Source organism: Crinia signifera, chromosome 19 (assembly GCF_055691185.1).
Source record: "Crinia signifera chromosome 19, ASM5569118v1, whole genome shotgun sequence".
Lineage (NCBI taxonomy): Eukaryota > Metazoa > Chordata > Amphibia > Anura > Myobatrachidae > Crinia > Crinia signifera.
In genome coordinates, this window is record NC_139226.1 from 11,156,882 (window position 1) to 11,184,279 (window position 27,398).

Sequence of the window (27,398 nt, forward strand, 5' to 3'; positions counted from 1 at the left end):
TAATGACTAACAATGAGGGAGGTGTTCAGACACAGATGTCGCTGCTGGGTACAGTGCCCGGGCTGCGACTTGTACCCCCCCCCCACCTTGGCAGCGCACTCTAACTATCCCATGGTCCTATAGCTCCTTAATCAGAATGAGGCAAAACAACACATCTGGTATACTGTAATAAACATAGAAACATAGAAACATAATGACTTATAACGGAGTTTTACACTGTCAGTTCTTGAGCGCGACCTCCTTCCATCTTTCAGCTGGTGATCCCCTGCTTCTCAGCCATCCGATTATATCATCAGGCCGATGTTACATTTGCTGACCTTGGATAGGACAGTCTGGATACAACTGTATAGGGTGCATCCGAGCTGCATTGCATCTTGGGTAATCAGAGCAGACACCTGTGCCTGATGATACGCACACAGGACTGAAATGCACAGAAAGAAGCTATACATGAATCAGAAGGGCAATTACAAGACCTGTTACAGTTATTATTGCAGCAGACATGGGCCGGCTCTCTGGCTGCACACGTGAGTGTGATCATCACTAGCGGGTATGCGCATCATCATTCGTCATTCGTCGCGAACGTACTGAAAGATATTTTGACCAATTTCATTCAGAATGGCCGAAATGAAAAAAATTGGACAAAAAAAGTTGGTCAAAAAGATTGTACAGTGTGTATGCACCTTTAGTCCTCGCCGCGGGGCCGGCACATGCGCAGTAGCCTCTTTGGTACTGTGTATACGCTGGCCCCCAGCCTCTATGGGTTGCTTTTGCAGCGGCCCATAGAAGCATATTCAGAAAGCCGGTTTTAATGGGCTGCTGCTCCGGCGTTCCAGAGGGAAGGAACACCTCCCAATAGGACTGCCTTGGTGACTGGCAGGTCGGACTTCCAATAGGAAATCACTGCCAGTCACAGTGAAACCAGTGCAGTCTCACAGACAACAGAAAACAGTGGTGAATCTTACCTGGGGGGGCTCCAGCCCTGCAGCCCATAGACAAAAACCACCACTGAGTGTATCCCTGTATTAAAACCAAGTAGGGTCCAATTACACTAAGACATTGCGGGTCTGGAGATGCAGCAGCCAAAGAATGGTGGGTGAAACTGATAGTGAATGATCCCATGTGTATAAACAACTGTGTGGGGCAGGTGTAAGAGGATGCAGAGTCAACTGAAGGCCGGCGGTAGTACTGTACAAACATCAGGGCTGGCGACCCGGCCACTAGTCAGCTCTAGGCATTTGCCTAGGGCGCCGGCACCTGGAGGGCGGCAGTTCGCCCCTCACCCCCAGCATGGAGGGTTAGCGAACTGTGTAAAAAACTTGCGGCGCCTGCGTCCCTGCAGTGCTGGAGCGGGCAGGGGTGTCCGTGCCGCGGGGGAACCTGCGGCGCTGTCATTGTGTATAAAGCTGCCGGCGGCCGGCGGGGTCCCTGCAGTGAATAGAAAATAACTAGCGCAATGCGCGCGGCGGCGCGGGAAGCGCTAGTTTTCTATTCACTGCAGGGACCCGGCCGCCGCCAGCTTTATACACAATGACAGCACCGCAGGTTCCCCCGCGGCACGGACACCCCTGCCCGCTCCAACACTGCAGGGACGCCGGGGACGCAAGTTTTTTACAAAAAAAACATGTTTCGTTAGCATTGATGTGATTCTCCTCCATTGATGGTAAAAATATTCAACATCGGTCATAGAGCATCAGTGATATTGAATCATCGATGGTCAATGACCTTCCGTACCCAAGGGTCTATGAGCATCATATGTTATGTTACCTATTACAGATGCACGTATGGAGCCGATCCACAAAATTCAATCCAGTTCCACTTGAGAGCGTCCACATCAGGGTCACAGTCATTTATGAGCCCAAAGATCAAAGTATTGAAGTAATCCCCGGTCTATCGGTATATAACACATTGTGATAATGTACAGAAATATAATCCGTGTAACTCTTACCGTCTGCCTCTCTTCATAGGGGATAGTTCTGGACAGCTCGGACCAGGTGAGTTCACAGATGACCAAGCTCGGATCCAGGGAGGATAGCATAGAATAGAATAGATAGATTAAGGGGCGGAGCACATGCACTGTCAAATGGTTACAACTGTATGAATACTCTGCGCTAATCAATTAAAGTTGGGCTCTAATGGCTAGCCAAACCAATGCGCAGCTGGCCACACCCCCACTGGAGACTGACCACACCCCTAAACATGAGCCCCTACACCTGCATTCTATTGGTGGGCCTTCATACCCCAGGTACCTTCATTATGCGAAGCCCCATCCCCTGTGATACGCAGAGCATCCCAGACTCTGTCTATCATTTCTCCAGTGGCATAACTACACATTTTGCACCCCCCTGCCCCCCAAAAATATTTAATTATATATATTTTACCAACATGCTTGTTGTCTGGGGTGTCTGGCTCTTTACCAGGGGTTTCTGTGCTTGTTGCCAGGGTTACATGCTTATTGGTTGCTACCAGGGCATTACATGCTCCTTGCCAGGGGATTTCTATGCTCGTTGCCAGGGGGTTATATGCTCCTTGCCAGGGCTTCACATGCTTATTGCCAGGAGGATACATACTTGTTGCCAGTGGTTTTCTATGCTCGTTGCCAGGGGGTTATATTCTCGTTGCCAGGGGTTACATGCTCACAGCATGCTACCATTCCCAGAACCAGGCCCTTCCAGGTAGCATTGTACGCACTGCACTCCCCTGACAGATGCTAGATATCCAGTAGGACCTTTAGCATCTGTCTCCAACAAGGCGGCGGCCATGTTTGCTGGGTCCCTTGTAGCAGATTCCATGTGAATGGCTAGACCGCATACAATCTGCCACCACCCTGTGCCCACGCGGAGCTAGCTCCATAATGCTGCTGCAGTGTCCTAGCTACTCCGCTGCATTTCTCTGTTGCATCCTAGAAAATGGTACGCTGATTCTGATTGGTTCCTAGCAGTAACATCACCTTCCGAAGGAAGATGACAGAGTTTGTAGAGTAGCAGAAACCGGCCTAGGCTAATGGTGGCAGGTAACTGGTACAGGGGTGTTGCCCGTTCAGCATTGACATGGCGCGCCAGTGTGTCTAAATTTGTGGTGCAAAGAAACCATTGTTAGTCACACGAGAAGGGCCTGATTCATACAGAGCACCACTCATCGGATTAACACCAAAATCATTATGGGGTCAGAGGTCGCCAGTCATTAGTGTCCCGCGACTCAGGGCTGAGTAATGTCACCAGCGAGGGAAGAATGACAAATGTCTCCGCAATGGCTGCTTCCCCCCGATCCTGTTACCATTAATCTCCACGGTTGGCAGTCACAGAACCACACGCTGCACAGTATCATTTCCCAGCGCAGATTATGTCACACTGAAATGTAACGAAACACGCTGAGGGCCAGATGTATCAAGCTTCAAAAAGTGATAAAATTGAGAGTGATAAACAACTAGCTTGGTATATACCGGAATACAACCAGTAACTCGGTAAGTGGTTTTGGTTGTATTTTCGGATTTAGAACATCCCAACCTTTCAGCATTGTCCTTATTCAGGGAAAGACTCAGCTGTCTGCAGTAACATCGTCCAGCATTTTACACAAGTGTTCCAAGCTACAGTATAAATGAAGCAGCTAGAGTAGACAGTGGAGACTGACTGTCACCGCCACCCGCCCCAGCACTGATCTGGTAACGCGCTGCTGCGCCCCGCTGCTTCCTCCCCAGCCGCCCGCCCCCACTGCTCCTCACCGCTACGGCGCTGGACAGTGGAGAGAGACTGACTGTCCAGCGCCGACTGATCTTATTAAACATCGTATGTCCCGCCGGTCCGACCCCTGGGACCGGGTCCGATACGCACGGGACCACGCATCGGACCCGACCCCATGTCATGAAGAACCGATTTGGTCTGATTTATCAGGCCGATTGATCGCAATCGGCCTAAATCGGTCCAAATCGGCTCGATGTATGCCCACCTTAAGGTATAAATACAGTCATAGCCACATGGAGACAGCTAGGGATATAGAACAAGACTGAGCTAGCAATTTACACTGAACTACATACATGGAGTCCTGAAGGAGAGTGACAAACGTCCCCTGCAGTTACATATTCTGTTACAAAGTATGACGGAGAGTACCCCATGCTTACCCCATGCTTACCACAAGTCAGCACTATTGCACAAGTCAGACTGTTTTACCGCAGTGTATCATTGAAAACCCGGGCAACAAAATGTCAGAGACCTCTTATTTTTACTAAGCTAAATGTGCACGCACTCTTACGTAGTTGGGGAACATAGAAAGCTACATGCATTTTATTAGTAATGTCCTATTTTTGTATATAATTATTTTGTGTGTACGGTTAATGCAAATTGACATTGTAATTCTATGTTCTTATTGTATGTTTTGTTTCAATTGTATTTGCTGAGAATATGTACAAGATTTACTTCCGTGCCTTACTTAATAAATGTAATATTCTTTTAACCCCTTCCCGCCGCAGCCAGTTTTTGCCTTCCTGACAGAGCACTTTTTTTCAAATCTGACATGTATCACTTAAGTGGGGATAACTTTTTTTTGCTTTCACTTATCCCAGTGATTTTGAGATTGTTTTCTCTTGACACATTGTACTTCAAATTAGTGGTAAATTTGGGTCGATACAGTCTGTGTTTTTTTGTAAAAAATACCAAAATGTCGTAAAAAAATGGAAAATTTAGCAATTTTCAAAATGTCACATTTTCTGCTTATGAGACAAATAAACATACCACTCAAAATAGTTAATAACTAACATAGACCATATGTCTACTTTATGTTTCCATCATTATTTCAACCTCCTTTTAATTTTTTTGGACACTAGGAGGCTTAAAATATGAATAGCAAATTCTCAAATTTTCAAGAAAATTTCAAACACTGATTTTATTTAGGGACCAGTTCAGTTCTGATGTGACTTTGAGGGACTTGTATGTGAGACACCCCCATAAATGATGCCATTTCAAAAACTGCACCCCTCACAGTATTCAAAACAGCATTTTGGAAGTTTTTTAACCCTTTAGGTGTTTCACAGGAATTAAAACAAAGTGTAGGTGAAATTTCAAAATTTCATTTTTTTTGCAGATTTTAAAATTTAATACATTTTTCTAAGGAACACAGTAGATTTTACTAGAGAAATGTGACTAAAAATTGATTCCCCCAATTCTTTTGTTTTCATAAATATCCTATATGTGGCCCTAGTGTGCACGATGACCAAACCACAGTCTTCATAATAGAAGGAGCACCTACTTGATTTTGGAGCCTCCTTTTTATGAGATTATTTTTTAGGCACCATGTAGGTTTCTAGCCACCATAAGATGCTAAAAGTTAGGAACCCCCCCACAAGTGACCCCATTTTGCAAACTACACCCCTCAGGGAATTCATCTAGTGGTATAGTGTACATTTCAAACCCCCAGGGGTTTCACCAATTGTGGTACAACTGGGCAGTGAAAATGAAAAATTAAATTTTTTACACAAAAATGCAGTTCTGGCTCAAAATTTTTCATTTTCACAAGGAATGAAAGAGACAAAGCACCCCAAAATCTGTGCCCCAATTTCTCCCGAGTACGGCAATGCCTCACATGTGACCAAAAAATACCATTTTGGTGCATGGCAGGACTCAGAAGGGAAGGAGTGATTTTTGGATTTTGCAGCTCAGATTCTGGTGGAATGTTGGTGGGTGCTATGTCGCATTAGCAAGACCCCCGAAGCACCAATACAGTGGAACCCCCCCACAAGTGACCCCATTTTGCAAACTACACCCCTCAGGGAATTCAACTAGGGGTATAGTGTACATTTCAAAACCCCAGGGGTTTCACCAATTGTGGTACAACTGGGCAGTGAAAATGAAAAATTAATTTTTTTACACAAAAATGCAGTTCTGGCTCAAAATTTGTCATTTTCACAAGGAATGAAGGAGACAAAGCACCCCAAAATCTGTGCCCCAATTTCTCCCGAGTACGGCAATGCCTCACATGTGACCAAAAAATACCATTTGGGTGCATGGCAGGACTCAGAAGGGAAGGAGTGATTTTTGGATTTTGCAGCTCAGATTCTGGTGGAATGTTGGTGGGTGCTATGTCGCATTAGCAAGACCCCCGAAGCACCAATACAGTGGAACCCCCCACAAGTGACCCCATTTTGCAAACTACACCCCTCAGGGAATTCATCTAGGGGTATAGTGTACATTTCAAACCCCCAGGGGTTTCACCAATTGTGGTACAACTGGGCAGTGAAAATGAAAAATTAATTTTTTTACACAAAAATGTAGTTCTGGTTCATAATTTTTCATTTTCACAAGGAATGAAGGAGACAAAGCACCCCAAAATCTGTGCCCCAATTTCTCCCGAGTACGGCAATGCCTCACATGTGACCAAAAAATACCATTTGGGTGCATGGCAGGACTCAGAAGGGAAGGAGTGTTTTTTGGATTTTGCAGCTCAGATTCTGGTGGAATGTTGGTGGGTGCTATGTCGCATTAGCAAGACCCCCGAAGCACCAATACAGTGGAACCCCCCCACAAGTGACCCCATTTTGCAAACTACACCCCTCATTGAATTCATCTAGGGGTATAGTGTACATTTCAAACCCCCAGGGGTTTCACCAATTGTGGTACAACTGGGCAGTGAAAATGCAAAATTAAATTTTTTACACAAAAATGTAGTTCTGGTTCAAAATTTTTCATTTTCACAAGGAATGAAGGAGACAAAGCACCCCAAAATCTGTGCCCCAATTTCTCCCGAGTACGGCAATGCCTCACATGTGACCAAAAAATACCATTTGGGTGCATGGCAGGACTCAGAAGGGAAGGAGTGTTTTTTGGATTTTGCAGCTCAGATTCTGGTGGAATGTTGGTGGGTGCTATGTCGCATTAGCAAGACCCCCGAAGCACCAATACAGTGGAACCCCCCCACAAGTGACCCCATTTTGCAAACTACACCCCTCATTGAATTCATCTAGGGGTATAGTGTACATTTCAAACCCCCAGGGGTTTCACCAATTGTGGTACAACTGGGCAGTGAAAATGCAAAATTAAATTTTTTACACAAAAATGTAGTTCTGGTTCAAAATTTTTCATTTTCACAAGGAATGAAGGAGACAAAGCACCCCAAAATCTGTGCCCCAATTTCTCCCGAGTACGGCAATGCCTCACATGTGACCAAAAAATACCATTTGGGTGCATGGCAGGACTCAGAAGGGAAGGAGTGATTTTTGGATTTTGCAGCTCAGATTCTGGTGGAATGTTGGTGGGTGCTATGTCGCATTAGCAAGACCCCCGAAGCACCAATACAGTGGAACCCCCCGACAAGTGACCCCATTTTGCAAACTACACCCCTCAGGGAATTCATCTAGGGGTATAGTGTACATTTCAAGCCCCCAGGGGTTTCACCAATTGTGGTACAACTGGGCAGTGAAAATTAAAAATTAAATTTTTTACACAAAAATGTAGTTCTGGTTCAAAATTTTTCATTTTCACAAGGAATGAAGGAGACAAAGCACCCCAAAATCTGTGCCCCAATTTCTCCCGAGTACGGCAATGCCTCACATGTGACCAAAAAATACCATTTGGGTGCATGGCAGGACTCAGAAGGGAAGGAGTGATTTTTGGATTTTGCAGCTCAGATTCTGGTGGAATGTTGGTGGGTGCTATGTCGCATTAGCAAGACCCCCGAAGCACCAATACAGTGGAACCCCCCCACAAGTGACCCCATTTTGCAAACTACACCCCTCAGGGAATTCATCTAGGGGTATAGTGTACATTTCAAACCCCCAGGGGTTTCACCAATTTTGATACAACTGGGCTGTGCAAATGAAAAATTACATTTTGTTGCACAAAAATGCAGTTCTGGCTCAAAATTTTTCATTTTCACAAGGAATGAATGAGACAAAGCACCCCAAAATCTGTGCCCCAATTTCTCCCGAGTACGGCAATGCCTCATGTGTGACCAAAAAATGGCAGGACTCAGAAGGGAAGGAGTGATATTTGGATTTTGCAGCACAGATTCTGGTGGAATGTTGTTGGGTGCTATGTCGCATTAGCAAGACCCCCAAAGCACCAATACAGTGGAACCCCCCACAAGTGACCCCATTTTGCAAACTACACCCCTCAGGGAATTCATCTAGGGGTATAGTGTACATTTCAAACCCCCAGGGGTTTCACCAATTTTGATACAACTGGGCTGTGCAAATGAAAAATTAAATTTTTTTACACAAAAATGCAGTTCTGGCTCAAAATTTTTCATTTTCACAAGGAATGAAGGAGACAAAGCACCCCAAAATCTGTGCCCCAATTTCTCCCGAGTACGGCAATGCCTCATGTGTGACCAAAAAATGGCAGGACTCAGAAGGGAAGGAGTGATATTTGGATTTTGCAGCACAGATTCTGGTGGAATGTTGGTGGGTGCTATGTCGCATTAGCAAGACCCCCAAAGCACCAATACAGTGGAAACCCCCCACAAGTGACCCCATTTTGCAAACTACACCCCTCAGGGAATTCATCTAGGGGTATAGTGTACATTTCAAACCCCCAGGGGTTTCACCAATTTTGATACAACTGGGCTGTGCAAATGAAAAATTAAATTTTTTTACACAAAAATGCAGTTCTGGCTCAAAATTTTTCATTTTCATAAGGTATGAAGGAGAAAAAGCACCCCAAAATCTGTGCCCCAATTTCTCCCGAGTATGGCAATGCCTCATTTGTGACCAAAAAATACCAGTTGGGTGCATGGCAGGACTCAGAAGGGAAGGAGTGATTTTTGGATTTTGCAGCTCAGATTCTGGTGGAATGAATGGTGGGTGCTATGTGGCATTAGCAAGACCCCCGAAGCACGGTGAAATGATGAACCTAATAATCCATAGATGTGTGGTATATTTTAAAACACTCCTTTATACATAGGCCGGGTTTGTCGGGGCAAGTTTCACAGTGGAAAATAGTATCCTTTCTTATTCCCTGTTTATAGCAAACTTAGCACCTTTTTTGTGTCCTGCCCTTTTTTGCAGTGGAGGGGATTTTATTAGGAAAATGCTGCCCTGGTACAATACGGGGGCCAGTACTAGAAGTACTGGGGCCCTCTGCCTGCTGGTTCCCAAATATTAGGCCCTTTATGACTTCCTCTTGAAAGTGCATAAATGTCCCCCTCTGGCTGGTAGAACGGAATAGCACGTAAGCATTATACAGTGCCATCTGGATGATATACACGGCCAGCTTCTTGTACCAGATTTTTGTTTTCCGCAGGGCACTGTACGGCTTCAGTACCTGATCTGAAAGATCCACTCTGCCCATGTACTTATTGTAATCTAGGATACAATTAGGTTTTGAGGTGTGGGTACTGGTACCTCGTACAGGGACGGAGGTGGTACTGTCTCCATGAATTGTTGTCAGTATAAGGACATCCCTCTTGTCCTTATATTTGACCAACAACATATTTTCGGTGAATTGTGCCCTGCTTTCACCCCTTCTCAGTACTTGGGCAATGTGCGTTTTTGGGAGGCCTCTTTGGTTCTTGCGCACAGTACCGCAAGCTGCTGTACCTCTTGAACCAAGGGCCTTAAACAGGGGGATGCTAGTGTAAAAGTTATCCACATAGAGGTGATAACCTTTATCCAGGAAGGGGTGCACTAAATCCCAGACAATTTTTCCACTAACACCTACGAGGGAGGGGGGGCATTCTGGCGGTTCAATTGTTGAATCCTTCCCTTCATATACCCTAAACCTGTGGGTGTACCCTGAGGTGCTTTCACACAGCTTATACATTTTTATGCCATACCTTGCCCTCTTATTGGGAAGGTACTGGCAGAATTTAACCCTTCCTTTAAAATGTATAAGGGACTCGTCGATACAAATAAATTTTTCAGGGATGTACATCTCTGCAAATTTGGCACTGAAATGATCAATGACCGGCCTGACTTTGAATAGCCGGTCAAAGGTGGGATCATCTCTGGGTGGGCACTGTGCATTATCGGTGTAATGTAAAAATTTAAGGATTGTCTCAAAACGAGTCCGAGTCATGGCCATACGGTAAAATGGGGTGCTGTACAGAACATCTGTACTCCAATATTGCCTAATTTCTGGCTTTTTTACTATGCCCATATGTAACACCAGACCCCAAAACGTCATCATCTCTACTGCATCTACAGGGGTCCACCTAGCAAATGATGACGTGGGGTTTTGAGCAATAAACTGCTGGGCATATAAATTACTTTGGTCCACCATTAAATTTATAAAATCATCAGAGAAAAATAATTTGAAAAAGTCAATTTCTCTGAGACCTGTTGAATCAAATTGGATTCCTGGGATGGCCAAAAACTCAGGAACCTGGGGCTCAAAATTGTCTGGTGGTGGGGTCCATACGGGATCAATCATTTGGGGGGGGGTCTCAGCTGCTCTACGGGGGCGTCTTTGAGGGGGTCCCTCATCACCAGAGGAGGAAGAGGAGCTTAAGACAAATCCTTCAAATTCCCCGCTTGCATCACTGGCTGTGTCAGAGTCAGAGGCAAGCATGGCATATGCCTCCTCCGCTGAATACATTCTTCTGGATGACTGGGATGACATTTGGGATGACATTTGGGATGCCATTTTTATTTTTGTGTTTCTGTAAGTGTAATGTTTCAACACGTGTATAGTGTAGGGGGGGTACAAACTTTATTTCAACACGGGGGGTATGTAGTGTGTAGTGTGTATGTAGTGCAGAAAAAAAATACTTTATACAGGAATTTGATCCCAATAAAAAAAAAAAAATTGAAGGGGTTAAAAAAAAAAAAAAAAAGGTCCTGCGCCAAAAATTTAGCACAGATGTTGGTCAGTAACGTCCGTCACTGAACAGCGCTCAAAGGCAACAGGACACCCACAAAAGCAACGTGGGTGTAAAAACAATTTAAAAAAAATAAACCACAGCACTCTCCAAAAAAAAAACAATTTAAAAAAACTGCAGAAAAAAAATTATATCAACCCTGTGCCAAAAATACTGTTCAGTGATGTACGTCACTGATCAGCGGCCACAGGACACCCACAAAAGCAACGTGGGTGTAAAAACAATTTAAAAAAATAAACCACAGCACTCTCCAAAAAAAAAACAATTTAAAAAAACTGCTGAAAAAAAATTATATCAAGCCTGTGCCAAAAATGCTGTTCAGTGATTGTACGTCACTGATCAGCGCTCAGCGGCCACAGGACACCCACAAAAGCAACGTGGGTGTAAAAACAAAACCCCACTGCACTCTCCCAAAAAAAAAACTGCAGATCAGTGATGCAGTGATGCAACACTGATTAGCAGTGAGGGGCAGCAGGCACACAACTGTGGGTGCAACCTGACAGGGTATATATATATAAAAAAAACCTGGACCCCCAAAAAGTTGCTGATCAGTTAATTTATTTAAACTGATCAGCACAAAAGGGGGGGGGGGGGGCAGCAGTCAGTTGCACAGGCAGCACAACCTTTGGTGCAACTGACAGGTATATATATATAAAAAAAAAAAACTGGACCCCCAAAAAGTTGCTGATCAGTTAATTAATTTAAACTGATCAGCACAAAAGGGGGGGCAGCAGGGGGGGGCAGCAGTCAGTTGCACAGGCAGCACAACCTTTGGTGCAACTGACAGGTATATATATATAAAAAAAAACCTCTGCACCCTCAAAAAGTTGCTGATCAGCACAGATATAGTGATCAGCACAAAAGGGGGTGCAGCAGACACAAAATATAGCACTCTCTATCACTCTCTATCACTCTCTGTCACTATCTCTCACTATCTCTCACTATCTATCACTATCTGTGACTCTATGACACTGCAGCAGCAGCACAAAGGAAGTCACAAGATCCAGGAAGCATCCAGCTGCTGGCAGCACGCTACCAGCGGTGATCAGCGGTGATCAGGTAAGTATCAGGCAAGGTTCAGGTCAGTATATCACGACAGATTGGCGCGGTGACCGCTCTGCACGCAATTCCAGACCGGAATTGCGTCTGCAGCGCAGTCACCATTAGTTTAAATGACGCGCCATGGCTGTGATTGGTCCGTCGGTCCGACGGACCAATCACAGCCTTGGGGGCAGGTGGGGTGAGGTGTCGTCATCACCGGTGACCCCCTCATGCCCCCTCACACCCGGCGGTGATTGATACCTGTGTTACCGAGCGTCTGATTCGCCGGTAACACAGGAAAATGCTGTGAATGGCTGTTCACATTGAACAGCCAATCACAGCGATCGCCGACGGGGGGCGGCATCGCAGCCACCCCTGGGCATGCAGGGACATGTCTGCTGTCAGGGACAGCAGACATGTTTAAACTGTCACCGCGTCTATAGACGCGGGGAGAGTTTAAAGTCATGACGTATATATACGTCATGTCTCGGGAAGTACATCCCGGCCATGACGTATATATACGTCAAATGTCGGGAAGGGGTTAATATGTGTGCACGGTATACACCAACTGGAAAAGAAAAAAGATTACCACCATCAGCTGTATTATTAGACTCCCTAATATTTTTCTGTAAATTGTAACCTTTGGCATGATTCATAGCCTGGGTGTTACACGGGGGCTGGCTTTTGGTCATCGCTGCGCATTCATTGCCTAGGTCCTACCTAGAGATCACCATTATCACTTTAACAAATAAGTGTCTGAAACCTGTAGACCAGGCTTGTCCAAACAGTGGCCCTCCAGCTGTTGTGAAACTATACTTCCCAGCATGCCTTGCCATAAGTATAGCATTCCCTAATAGCAAAACTGTGGCAGGGCATGATGGAACTTGTAGTTTCACAACAGCTGGAGGGCCACTGCTTGGACATGCCTGCTGTAGATGAAACGGGTGTGGTATAACACACGAGAGTCGGGATTCCGACAGTCATTAGTCCGATGTCGGAATCCCGCCTGACAGCGGGGTGAGAGCAATGAAGCTGCGCTTGCCACAATGCTGGCACAGTGTTATTCTATTCTCCCTCTATGGGGGTCGTGGACCCCCACGAGGGAGAATAGCCATCGGTGTTGGAATCCAGACTGACAGTCACACGATGAAACCAGGCCATTTATCCAGCTTGTGTGTTACATATGGTACATATGGCCTCTATCTTCCAGTGATAATAGATCAGATTGTAGCGATATTAGAACAACAAACCATTTGATGTGTAATACAAGGTGGATGTAGAATTACCATGGACTTCATTACACCTATAAAGTGCTTCATTGTCTCCTTTCTCTTCTGGTGCAGCTTGGGAGGTGATTGTATCCGGGCTGCTGACCCTGGTGCTCTGCGCTGTGACGCTGTTTGGTGAGTAAGATATTAGTATTCCCCCATTTTTATGAATTAAATATTTCCTGTTCTTGCTTAAACTCTACTATATAAGACCCACAGGGTGGGATGTAGCTCACAGACAATGGGCTGATTCAGACATGATCGCAGGGCTGCTAATTTGCACAACCTTGCGATTAGGTATACACTTCCTCACCCCATTCAATCCTGCAAATTGCTTAGCATGCCGTGTGATTTGCTGCAAGTCCATTCGCAATCACTCCCCATGTAATGATTCCCCAGTGTGTGCAGTGTGTGCGTAGCCCAGGACTTACTCAGTGGCTGTGATAGATTCAGGCTGATCGGGGGCGGAGCTGACATCACATGACTTCCCCTCACACACCTGGCCACGCCTGCGTATTACCTGACACTCCCAGATAACAGCCGCTCACCATGTAATGATTCCCCAGTGTGTGCAGTCTGTGTGTAGCCCAGGACTTACTCAGCGGCTGTGATAGAATCAGGCTGATCGGGGGCGGAGCTGATGTCACATGACTTCCCCTCATACACCTGGCCACGCCTGCGTATTACCTGACACTCCCAGATAACAGCCGCTCACCATGTAATGATTCCCCAGTGTGTGCAGTGTGTACGTAGCCCAGGACTTACTCAGCGGCTGTGATAGAATCAGGCTGATCGGGGGCGGAGCTGACATCACATGACTTCCCCTCACACACCTGGCCACGCCTGCTTATTCCCTGACACTCCCAGATAACAGCCGCTCACCATGTAATGATCCCCCAGTGGGTGCAGTGTGTGCGTAGCCCAGGACTTACTCAGCGGCTGTGATAGAATCAGGCTGATCGGGGGCAAAGCTGACGTCACATGACTTCCCCTCACACACCTGGCCACGCCTGCGTATTACCTGACACTCCCAGATAACAGCCACTCACCATGTAATGATTCCCCAGTGTGTGCAGTGTGTGCGTAGCCCAGGACTTACTCAGCGGCTGTGATAGAATCAGGCTGGTCGGGGGCGGAGCTGATGTCACATGACTTCCCCTCACACACCTGGCCACGCCTGCGTATTCCCTGACACTCCCAGATAACAGCCGCTCACCATGTAGTGATTCCCCAGTGTGTGCAGTCTGTGTGTAGCCCAAGACTTACTCGGCGGCTGTGATAGAATCAGGCTGATCGGGGGCAGAGCTGACGTCACATGACTTCCCCTCACACACCTGGCCACGCCTGCGTATTACCTGACACTCCCAGATAACAGCCGCTCACCATGTAATGATTCCCCAGTGTGTGCAGTCTGTGTGTAGCCCAAGACTTACTCTGCGGCTGTGATAGAATCAGGCTGATCGGGGGCAGAGCTGACGTCACATGACTTCCCCTCACACACCTGGCCACGCCTGCGTATTACCTGACACTCCCAGATAACAGCCGCTCACCATGTAATGATTCCCCAGTGTGTGCAGTGTGTGCGTAGCCCAGGACTTACTCAGCGGCTGTGATAGAATCAGGCTGGTCGGGGGCGGAGCTGATGTCACATGACTTCCCCTCACACACCTGGCCACGCCTGCGTATTCCCTGACACTCCCAGATAACAGCCGCTCACCATGTAATGATTCCCCAGTGTGTGCAGTCTGTGTGTAGCCCAAGACTTACTCCGCGGCTGTGATAGAATCAGGCTGATCGGGGGCGGATCTGACGTCACATGACTTCCCCTCACACACCTGGCCACGCCTGCGTATTACCTGACACTCCCAGATAACAGCCGCTCACCATGTAATGATTCCCCAGTGTGTGCAGTGTGTGCGTAGCCCAAGACTTACTCAGCGGCCGTGATAGAATCAGGCTGATCGGGGCGGAGCTGATGTCACATGACTTCCCATCACACACGAGGCCACACCTGCATTATTCTTGACACTCCCAGATAACAGCCGCTCACCATGTAATGATTCCCCAGTGTGTGCAGTGTGTGCAGTGTGTGTGTAGCCCAGGACTTACTCAGCGGCTGTGATAGAATCAGGCTGATCGGGGGGGAGCTGACATCACATGACTTCCCCTCACACACCTGGCCACGCCTGCGTATTACCTGACACTCCCAGATAACAGCCGCTCACCATGTAATGATTCCCCAGTGTGCGCAGTCTGTGCGTAACCCAGGACTTACTCAGCGGCTGTGATAGAATCAGGCTGATCGGGGGCGGAGCTGACATCACATGACTTCCCCTCAAACACCTGGCCACGCTTGCGTATTACCTGACACTCCCAGATAACAGCCGCTCACCATGTAATGATTCCCCAGTGTGTGCAGTCTGTGCGTAGCCCAGGACTTACTCAGCGGCTGTGATAGAATCAGACTGATCGGGGGCAGAGCTGATGTCACATGACTTCCCCTCACACACCTGGCCAAGACTGCGTATCACCTGACACTCCCAGATAACAGCCGCTCACCATGTAATGATTCCCCAGTGTGTGCAGTGTGTGCGTAGCCCAGGACTTACTCAGCGGCTGTGATAGAATCAGGCTGATCGGGGGCGGAGCTGACATCACATGACTTCCCCTAACACACCTGGCCACGCCTGTGTATTACCTGACACTCCCAGATAACAGCCGCTCACCATGTAATGATTCCCCAGTGTGTGCAGTGTGTGCGTAGCCCAGGACTTACTCAGCGGCTGTGATAGAATCAGGCTGATCGGGGGCGGAGCTGACATCACATGACTTCCCCTAACACACCTGGCCACGCCTGTGTATTACCTGACACTCCCAGATAACAGCCGCTCACCATGTAATGATTCCCCAGTGTGTGCAGTCTGTGCGTAGCCCAGGACTTACTCAGCGGCTGTGATAGAATCAGGCTGATCGGGGCGGAGCTGACGTCACATGACTTCCCCTCATGCACCTGGCAGCACCTGCGTATTCCCTGACACTCCCAGATAACAGCCGCTCACCATGTAATGATTCCCCAGTGTGTGCAGTGTGTGCGTAGCCCAGGACTTACTCAGCAGCTGTGATAGAATCAGGCTGATCGGGGCGGAGCTGACGTCACATGACTTCCCCTCACACACCTGGCCACGCCTGTGTATTACCTGACACTCCCAGATAAAAGCCGCTCACCATGTAATGATTCCCCAGTGTGTGCAGTCGGTGTGTAGCCCAAGACTTACTCTGCGGCTGTGATAGAATCAGGCTGATCGGGGGCAAAGCTGACGTCACATGACTTCCCCTCACACACCTGGCCACGCCTGCGTATTACCTGACACTCCCAGATAACAGCCGCTCACCATGTAATGATTCCCCAGTGTGTGCAGTGTGTGCGTAGCCCAGGACTTACTCAGCGGCTGTGATAGAATCAGGCTGGTCGGGGGCGGAGCTGATGTCACATGACTTCCCCTCACACACCTGGCCACGCCTGCGTATTCCCTGACACTCCCAGATAACAGCCGCTCACCATGTAGTGATTCCCCAGTGTGTGCAGTCTGTGTGTAGCCCAGTACTTACTCAGCGGCTGTGATAGAATCAGGCTGATTGGGGGCGGAGCTGACGTCACATGACTTCCCCTCACACACCTGATCTCGCCTGTGTATTCCCTGACACTCCCAGATAACAGCCGATCACCATGTAATGATTCCCCAGTGTGTGCAGTGTGTGTGTAGCCCTGGACTTACTCAGTGGCTGTGATAGAATCAGGCTGATCGGGGGCGGAGCTGACATCACATGACTTCCCCTCACACACCTGGCCACGCCTGCGTATTACCTGACACTCCCAGATAACAGCCGCTCACCATGTAATGATTCCCCAGTGTGTGCAGTGTGTGTGTAGCCCAGGACTTACTCAGTGGCTGTGATAGATTCAGGCTGATCGGAGGCGGAGCTGACGTCACAAGACTTCCCCTCACACACCTGGCCACGCCTGCGTATTACCTGACACTCCCAGATAACAGCCTCTCACCATGTAATGATTCCCCAGTGTGTGCAGTCTGTGTGTAGCCCAGGACTTACTCAGCGGCTGTGATAGAATCAGGCTGATCGGGGGCGGAGCTGACATCACATGACTTCCCCTCACACACCTGGCCACGCCTGCGTATTACCTGACACTCCCAGATAACAGCCACTCACCATGTAATGATTCCCCAGTGTGTGCAGTCTGTGCGTAGCCCAGGACTTACTCAGCGGCTGTGATAGAATCAGGCTGATCGGGGCGGAGCTGACGTCACATGACTTCCCATGACACACCAGGCCACACCTGCATTATCCCTGACACTCCCAGATAACAGCCGCTCACCATGTAATGATTCCCCAGTGTGTGCAGTCTGTGTGTAGCCCAGGACTTACTCAGCGGCTGTGATAGAATCAGGCTGATCGGGGGCGGAGCTGACATCACATGACTTCCCCTCACACACCTGGCCACGCCTGCGTATTACCTGACACTCCCAGATAACAGCCACTCACCATGTAATGATTCCCCAGTGTGTGCAGTGTGTGCGTAGCCCAAGACTTACTCAGCGGCTGTGATAGAATCAGGCTGATCGGGGGCAGAGCTGATGTCACATGACTTCCCCTCACACACCTGGCCACGACTGCGTATTCCCTGACACTCCCAGATAACAGCCGCTCACCATGTAATGATTCCCCAGTGTGTGCAGTCTGTGCGTAGCCCAGGACTTACTCAGCGGCTGTGATAGAATCAGGCTGATCGGGGCGGAGCTGACGTCACATGACTTCCCCTCATGCACCTGGCAGCACCTGCGTATTCCCTGACACTCCTAGATAACAGCCGCTCACCATGTAATGATTCCCCAGTGTGTGCAGTGTGTGCGTAGACCAGGACTTACTCAGCAGCTGTGATAGAATCAGGCTGATCGGGGCGGAGCTGACGTCACATGACTTCCCCTCACACACCTGGCCACGCCTGTGTATTACCTGACACTCCCAGATAAAAGCCGCTCACCATGTAATGATTCCCCAGTGTGTGCAGTCGGTGTGTAGCCCAAGACTTACTCTGCGGCTGTGATAGAATCAGGCTGATCGGGGGCAAAGCTGACGTCACATGACTTCCCCTCACACACCTGGCCACGCCTGCGTATTACCTGACACTCCCAGATAACAGCCGCTCACCATGTAATGATTCCCCAGTGTGTGCAGTGTGTGCGTAGCCCAGGACTTACTCAGCGGCTGTGATAGAATCAGGCTGGTCGGGGGCGGAGCTGATGTCACATGACTTCCCCTCACACACCTGGCCACGCCTGCGTATTCCCTGACACTCCCAGATAACAGCCGCTCACCATGTAGTGATTCCCCAGTGTGTGCAGTCTGTGTGTAGCCCAGTACTTACTCAGCGGCTGTGATAGAATCAGGCTGATTGGGGGCGGAGCTGACGTCACATGACTTCCCCTCACACACCTGATCTCGCCTGTGTATTCCCTGACACTCCCAGATAACAGCCGATCACCATGTAATGATTCCCCAGTGTGTGCAGTGTGTGTGTAGCCCTGGACTTACTCAGTGGCTGTGATAGAATCAGGCTGATCGGGGGCGGAGCTGACATCACATGACTTCCCCTCACACACCTGGCCACGCCTGCGTATTACCTGACACTCCCAGATAACAGCCGCTCACCATGTAATGATTCCCCAGTGTGTGCAGTGTGTGTGTAGCCCAGGACTTACTCAGTGGCTGTGATAGATTCAGGCTGATCGGAGGCGGAGCTGACGTCACAAGACTTCCCCTCACACACCTGGCCACGCCTGCGTATTACCTGACACTCCCAGATAACAGCCGCTCACCATGTAATGATTCCCCAGTGTGTGCAGTGTGTGCGTAGCCCAGGACTTACTCAGCGGCTGTGATAGAATCAGGCTGGTCGGGGGCGGAGCTGATGTCACATGACTTCCCCTCACACACCTGGCCACGCCTGCGTATTCCCTGACACTCCCAGATAACAGCCGCTCACCATGTAGTGATTCCCCAGTGTGTGCAGTCTGTGTGTAGCCCAGTACTTACTCAGCGGCTGTGATAGAATCAGGCTGATCGGGGGCGGAGCTGACGTCACATGACTTCCCCTCACACACCTGATCTCAGCTGTGTATTCCCTGACACTCCCAGATAACAGCCGATCACCATGTAATGATTCCCCAGTGTGTGCAGTCTGTGTGTAGCCCAGGACTTACTCAGCGGCTGTGATAGAATCAGGCTGATCGGGGGCGGAGCTGACATCACATGACTTCCCCTCACACACCTGGCCACGCCTGCGTATTACCTGACACTCCCAGATAACAGCCACTCACCATGTAATGATTCCCCAGTGTGTGCAGTCTGTGCGTAGCCCAGGACTTACTCAGCGGCTGTGATAGAATCAGGCTGATCGGGGGGTGGAGCTGATGTCACATGACTTCCCCTCACACACCTGGCCACGCCTGCGTATTACCTGACACTCCCAGATAACAGCCGCTCACCATGTAATGATTCCCCAGTGTGTGCAGTGTGTGTGTAGCCCAGGACTTACTCAGCGGCTGTGATAGAATCAGGCTGATCGGGGCGGAGCTGACGTCACATGACTTCCCATCATGCACCTGGCCACGCCTGCGTATTCCCTGACACTCCCAGATAACAGCCGCTCACCATGTAATGATTCCCCAGTGTGTGCAGTGTGTGCGTAGCCCAGGACTTACTCAGCGGCTGTGATAGAATCAGGCTGATCGGGGGGTGGAGCTGATGTCACATGACTTCCCCTCACACACCTGGCCACGCCTGCGTATTACCTGACACTCCCAGATAACAGCCGCTCACCATGTAATGATTCCCCAGTGTGTGCAGTGTGTGTGTAGCCGAGGACTTACTCAGCGGCTGTGATAGAATCAGGCTGATCGAGGCGGAGCTGACGTCACATGACTTCCCCTCATACACCTGGCCACACCTGCGTATTACCTGACACTCCCAGATAACAGCTGCTCACCATGTAATTGTGGCAATCCACTCTGAGTGCCCCTGTGCCCTCAAAAAGGTTTAATGGCAGCCAATGCTGCTATTAGGAAAGACTGCAGCTTCATAGACACTGCAGGGATGTGAGGGGTTAACAGACCCAGCTCACATCCACGTGCAGAGAACCTGACACCCCCCTGATTAGCTGGCTGAGGGAGCGTGAAGAGGAGGTCAGAGGTCAGCTGTGCAGGAACTGATGAGAGAGAGAAGTCTGCAGCAGCGTGAGAGGAGAGATACACATGCTGCCAGAGAGGAGACACTGTGTAGTGTGTGTCCAGTAGCCAGAGCTGGGCAGCGTGAAGTGCAGCAGCCAGGAGAGACTAAAAGAGGAGCTGCAGCACACAGCCACAGACCCAAGGCAGTGATTGATAGCCGGTGCCCGGCTGGAAGGGGAAGAGAGAGAGAGAGAGACAAGCATCAAAGCAGAGCAGTGACCCCACAGACCCTGGATGCTAGAGACAGCTGCTGAGAGGAAGCAATCGTTACTGGCTGGAGCCAGCATCAGCAGCAGTAATCACAGGTACCCAGTCCCCCTTGGCTGACCCACCCATGTGCCAACCTGCGTAGAACCCAGCTGAGGCCCAGTTCCAGGGACACCCCTACCCAGCACCTGGAGAGGAGGCCCCTTGAGAGACTCCCTTGGTGAAAGCTCCCTATTTTGCATAGAGCTTCCAAAGCCTGTTGTTACCTGAGTACAGGAGGTTACCCCAGGAAACGGGAATCTGCCTGCCCCTCTTTCATGGGGATTGTTTTGTGAGTTACCCTGTTGTGGGTCTATGTAGATAAGTGTGCACACTGTTAGGGCCTAATTCAGAGTGAGGATTTGACTTCGTGGGACCTTGTACTCTATCTGGGACTATCGTGTAGTATGCATATATAAGGTGCCTGGCGCCATCTTGTGGACATTCTTTATTACACCGGTAAAGTCATCTTGTTTTGAAATACCAGTCTTTGAAGTAAATCTCTTTACCCTTGTCTTTATTATAATATTTTTGCTGACTGTCATTTTATGTAGAACTGTCATTTATTGCACCAGTGTTTAGTGTTATGGTACCGTAGGTAGGAATGCTCATGACCAGTACAGTCTGACCCTTGAAACGGACTGAGGTGGTCATTGGTTACTAGTTAGTGTTGCAGAGATATTCATTCATTCACCCATTCATACAGTCGTTATTGTAAGTGTGATGTTTACGCAGTTATGTGAGGAAAGAGCAGCAGGATTGCACTACGTATTCTTTAAATAAATTTCAGTTGCTGCTAAATGTTTAGCGTTGTCTTCTGTGGGTCCCTTGGGTTGTGCCATTCCCTGCCACAGGTTCTCCAGCAGAAGCCGCGAAAAATCCAGAAGCCGTCACCAGCTCCAGAGTAAGGTACACCATCTTGCACCACACCGTACAGGGGCACTGTCACACTTGGCGTCTACGAACAGGATTGCAAAGACCCCTGTGAACGACGAGATGTGGCGATCGCAATATGCAGCACCTCAGGAGATGCGGACAACCGCCAGTCCACCACCCCAAGTAGGTCCAGACGCTATCGAGACCATGATAGAACAAATCAAGGAGGCGACTAAGGTAATCCGTGAAATGCGTCGAGAACGGGAGGAAGATGAATATAGAAGATGGCGACGTGAACTTGATAGAAGGTACAGACACCAGCGGAATCCCCGATGGAGGTTGGAGCGACGACCCACCGACCAGGTCACTGTGTGCCCACAGACCACGAGAAGACACGGGAGAGGCGGTCCACCGGCAGTGTTCCAGAATACGACGAGAGCGTCCTGTGGAATGCAGATGACCGATAGGCCGCAAACCGGCCCAAGAAGAATTACAGGTCGTGTCCTATGGTTTGATGTACCACGTGGGTATGGATTCATTAAGCGCACAGACACTGGCCATAGCGTGTATGTCCACTATACCGCCATCCAGCATGCCAACCCCCAAAACAGCTTCCGGAGCCTGAGCAACGGTGAGGCCGTAGAATTCGAATTGACAAGCGGTAAGAAAGGCACCAAGGCCGCCAACGTGACTGGACCGAAAGGAACACCGGTGCTACGTAACAGACGCACCCCAGCACACTATACAAGTCATAGAGAGCCCCAACCGTACTACCAGCAAGAGTACAGCCACAGCGGAAGTAGAGCTGAACTGAGGGAAGTAAATGGCGAGAGTGACCGATTTAATGCCAACCCTCCTCGACCAGGACAGATGCCCCGCCCACCAGAACCTGACATCACGAAGTCAAGCAAGAAACCGGTCGTGCGGAGTGAGGCAGTCCATCAGAACTGGCGAGAAGCAACCAGGCCTCAACTTCCAGAGCCGACGCGGGAGTATGTGCCCAGGATGGACGATGCCAATTACCGAGCGGCGAACCTAGGGCCAAGAAATTTTAGAATGGCTGAACCAGAGAGAAACTCCAAAATTGTGGTCCATATGGCCGTGACAGAGACCGTGGAGCCATCAGAAGTGGAACCAGCTATACCGTTGCCTGAACCCAAGGCCAAGATAGAACCAGCAGAGAGAGATGAAAAGGCCGAGACCTGTTTCATCAATGGGAAGCCTGCAACCTACGGCGAGTACACAACCATCTCTGGAGAAGAATTCGCCTTCAGAATCCAGCAAGCAATACAGAGGTCGAAGAGGCAAGATCGAGAGGCGAGACGTGCCTAAAGCTGAGTGCAAGTCGTGAGAGTGGGCGCCATCCGTTGACAGCAGTGGAGAAGCTGGACCACAGAGGGATGGAGTCCTGTGGCGGAGGGATGGTTGACCCGGGGAGCCCACATTAGATAGGAAGGTAGTGATACTTGTAATGTATAATTGTTCACACCTGTTTTCATTTAGCGTTTAAATACTTTGTCATGGACATTGACAGGACTTTGCCTGGAACTTATTGGTCCTGGTACAGTTGCCTGCGGACAGGCAAATTTCCAGCAGGGAGGTATGTGGCAATCCACTCTGAGTGCCCCTGTGCCCTCAAAAAGGTTTAATGGCAGCCAATGCTGCTATTAGGAAAGACTGCAGCTTCATAGACACTGCAGGGATGTGAGGGGTTAACAGACCCAGCTCACATCCACGTGCAGAGAACCTGACACCCCCCTGATTAGCTGGCTGAGGGAGCGTGAAGAGGAGGTCAGAGGTCAGCTGTGCAGGAACTGATGAGAGAGAGAAGTCTGCAGCAGCGTGAGAGGAGAGATACACATGCTGCCAGAGAGGAGACACTGTGTAGTGTGTGTCCAGTAGCCAGAGCTGGGCAGCGTGAAGTGCAGCAGCCAGGAGAGACTAAAAGAGGAGCTGCAGCACACAGCCACAGACCCAAGGCAGTGATTGATAGCCGGTGCCCGGCTGGAAGGGGAAGAGAGAGAGAGAGAGACAAGCATCAAAGCAGAGCAGTGACCCCACAGACCCTGGATGCTAGAGACAGCTGCTGAGAGGAAGCAATCGTTACTGGCTGGAGCCAGCATCAGCAGCAGTAATCACAGGTACCCAGTCCCCCTTGGCTGACCCACCCATGTGCCAACCTGCGTAGAACCCAGCTGAGGCCCAGTTCCAGGGACACCCCTACCCAGCACCTGGAGAGGAGGCCCCTTGAGAGACTCCCTTGGCGAAAGCTCCCTATTTTGCATAGAGCTTCCAAAGCCTGTTGTTACCTGAGTACAGGAGGTTACCCCAGGAAACGGGAATCTGCCTGCCCCTCTTTCATGGGGATTGTTTTGTGAGTTACCCTGTTGTGGGTCTATGTAGATAAGTGTGCACACTGTTAGGGCCTAATTCAGAGTGAGGATTTGACTTCGTGGGACCTTGTACTCTATCTGGGACTATCGTGTAGTATGCATATATAAGGTGCCTGGCGCCATCTTGTGGACATTCTTTATTACACCGGTAAAGTCATCTTGTTTTGAAATACCAGTCTTTGAAGTAAATCTCTTTACCCTTGTCTTTATTATAATATTTTTGCTGACTGTCATTTTATGTAGAACTGTCATTTATTGCACCAGTGTTTAGTGTTACGGTACCGTAGGTAGGAATGCTCATGACCAGTACAGTCTGACCCTTGAAACGGACTGAGGTGGTCATTGGTTACTAGTTAGTGTTGCAGAGATATTCATTCATTCACCCATTCATACAGTCGTTATTGTAAGTGTGATGTTTACGCAGTTATGTGAGGAAAGAGCAGCAGGATTGCACTACGTATTCTTTAAATAAATTTCAGTTGCTGCTAAATGTTTAGCGTTGTCTTCTGTGGGTCCCTTGGGTTGTGCCATTCCCTGCCACAGGTTCTCCAGCAGAAGCCGCGAAAAATCCAGAAGCCGTCACCAGCTCCAGAGTAAGGTACACCATCTTGCACCACACCGTACAGGGGCACTGTCACATAATGATTCCCCAGTGTGTGCAGTGTGTGCGTAGCCCAGGAGTTACTCAGCGGCTGTGATAGAATCAGGCTGATTGGGGGCGGAGCTGACGTCACATGACTTCACCTAATACACCTGGGCATGCCTGCGCATTCCTTGATACTCCCAGAAAACAGCCAGTTATGGGATGTTCGCATGTGCAGTCTATCAATAATTGGCGAGTGAATTGACAGCCGTGCGATCTAACCTGAATTAAGCCCCATGTTTAGGTCAACAGCAGAGAGTCATGTTTTTCACCTTTTTGGGGGGAGTCAATGACAACACCTGAGCACCCTACCTCCCCAACTAGTGTACGGTTGCATGGCTCGTCTCCGCTACTGCTGCACTTCAGCACACTATACTGTTCCTGAGGCCCGGGGCCAGCAATGTCCTGCGGCGGGGGGGGGGGGGGGGGGTCGGCAGTTGGGAGTTCCTGCTGCCACCCGCGGGGAATAGATGGGGCTTGGACTATAATTGTGTGTCATCCCCTGAGGCCACACCCCTGTTTTCACACCGGGGGGGACAAAACCCAGAGGCTCACATGCCCCCCAGCAAAAAATTTCAAATGGGGATTAAACATCTAGACAACAACCTCTAACGGGTCCTGTAAAAGGTTGAACTTGATGGACGTATGTCTTCTTTAGACCTAAAGTACGACTATGTTACTATGGTTGCTATGGGCAACGTCCCATCTTCAGTAGAACTCCCATCTTAGTAAATTCACCCTCCACCTTTATCATACACATGCCCCACAAATAGTTACATCTATACCTGCACTATCATGAAGGCGGTCAACGGTTAAACCTGCACATGTTGTTGGAGATTCACATGATTCCTAGGGAATTGTACCGCTAGAGGCCAAACCGCTGGAATATATTTTAGCAGGGGGGAGAAAACGTTCTAGCTGCGCCATTGATCATCTTCGATCATTTCAAAACCGTAGACCTAGGTAATATGTGTCACGCATGTCATGGCTCAGATAATGCAGCCTATATATAAAAAAGGGTATCCTGATGACAGATCAACACTGTTGATGTAGTCGACATGCAATTGTCAACCGAATGCATTCCGGCTGTTTGATGTCAACATAATGAAAGTCGACCATAACATTATCAATCTGTTATACCTCACCCATTTAAAAAAAGACCTTCTTTCCCCTCCCCTATGTCCAGGTTACTCAGCATTGAGTAGGCTTGCCTAGGCGGGATGCAAATAACTGATGGTCCCTCACTCCTGGCTATTACTGGGCACCTCCTGGTACTGCTGGCTGGTGAGTGCCAGGGAAACCATTTGCCACTCACTAAAAGTGCCAGAATGAACTGTTGTGGCATACATCGCCGAATGATTACATGTAGTGTTATTGCCCAGCAAGGGATTTTCCTCTCTGAGGCCCAGAATGAATCACGGAGGTATAATCGCCTGACAGTCTCACAATTAGAATGTTGATCTCATTGTGTTCCAGGTCCCCAGCTCTGAGAAACGCTAGAAATGTCCGCTGGAGAAGACGATATCGGCCTTCTACGACATCAGCCTGAACGTCACAAGATGTGTACGGAAAATAGAGTCTTTTTGTTGTTTATTTTTAAATTGCAAAAACAAAATTAATCTGATGGTAGGGAACATATTTGGGGCAGAATTGCATAGTGGATCCCGCCACCTATAGTGTAAATACCGCCATTGACGACACTTCTATGTACCTAAAAATGAAATTTAAATAACACAAGATAGCTCTCCTGATCAGAGCGGTCCTTTGCGATACAAGGACTTTGTGGTCCTTGACCCAGGAGTCCTTCCGCGGATGTGTCCTTTGACGAGTGCACTGCAGGGACACTGAGAGGGATCTGATTGGAAGACTCTCGATGCAGAGCACAGAAACAAACCCTTAGGGTTATATTAGACAACACAATCTACAGATGGCGTTGCCTACAGGTTCCAGGTTCTGGATGGACTTGCATCCAGGAGCTTAGTACATATGGGGCTGTGGGTTAAACCTCGGACAATGGTATTTTTAGAGACTTGGCCGCGTTTTAAGCTTTAGCACTTGGAGCCCGATTCAGGCATGTACGCACAGGTCCGAATCCAGCCGCTTTGTGATGAATTGTTGCTCCGGCCCGCACCAGCGAGATCCCACCTTGTGAACGGCTGCGCTCGGTTTGTGATTGGATGTGTACGGATGCACATGCATTCACATCCGTGCGTTTAGGGAAAAATTATTTGTTTTTTCCTCACCATCAAATGTTTTTTTCCTCAGGACACCGATCTTCACAGCATATGACTTCATTCTCCCTCCCCTAGCAGATGATGTCATTCTCCCTCCCCTAGCAGATGATGTAATTCTCCGTCCCCTAGCAGATGACTTCATTCTCCCTCCCCTAGCAGATGATGTTGTCATTCTCCCTCCCCTAGCAGATGATGTCGTCATTCTCCCTCCCCTAGCAGATGATGTCATTCTCCCTCCCCTATCAGATGACGTCATTCTCCCTCCCCTATCAGATGATGTCATTCTCCCTCCCCTATCAGATGATGTCGTCATTCTCCCTCCCCTAGCAGATGATGTAATTCTCCCTCCCCTATCAGATGATGTCGTCATTCTCCCTCCCCTATCAGATGACGTCATTCTCCCTCCCCTAGCAGATGATGTCATTCTCCCTCCCCTAGCAGATGATGTTGTCATTCTCCCTCCCCTAGCAGATGATGTCATTCTCCCTCCCCTAGCAGATGATGTCATTCTCCCTCCCCTAGCAGATTATGTCATTCTCCCTCCCCTAGCAGATGATGTCGTCATTCTCCCTCCCCTAGCAGATGATGTCGTC

At 49.0% G+C, this 27,398-nt stretch overlaps 1 long non-coding RNA gene across 1 annotated transcript; it reads left to right on the forward strand.

The window, feature by feature from the left end:
• Nucleotides 1–1,962: 1,962 nt before the first annotated feature.
• LOC146041680 (uncharacterized) lies at nucleotides 1,963–26,506 on the forward strand. The gene is made up of 3 exons (XR_014463541.1): nucleotides 1,963–1,991; nucleotides 13,185–13,244; nucleotides 26,048–26,506. It is a non-coding gene; the product is annotated as an uncharacterized LOC146041680 (long non-coding RNA).
• Nucleotides 26,507–27,398: the final 892 nt, after the last annotated feature.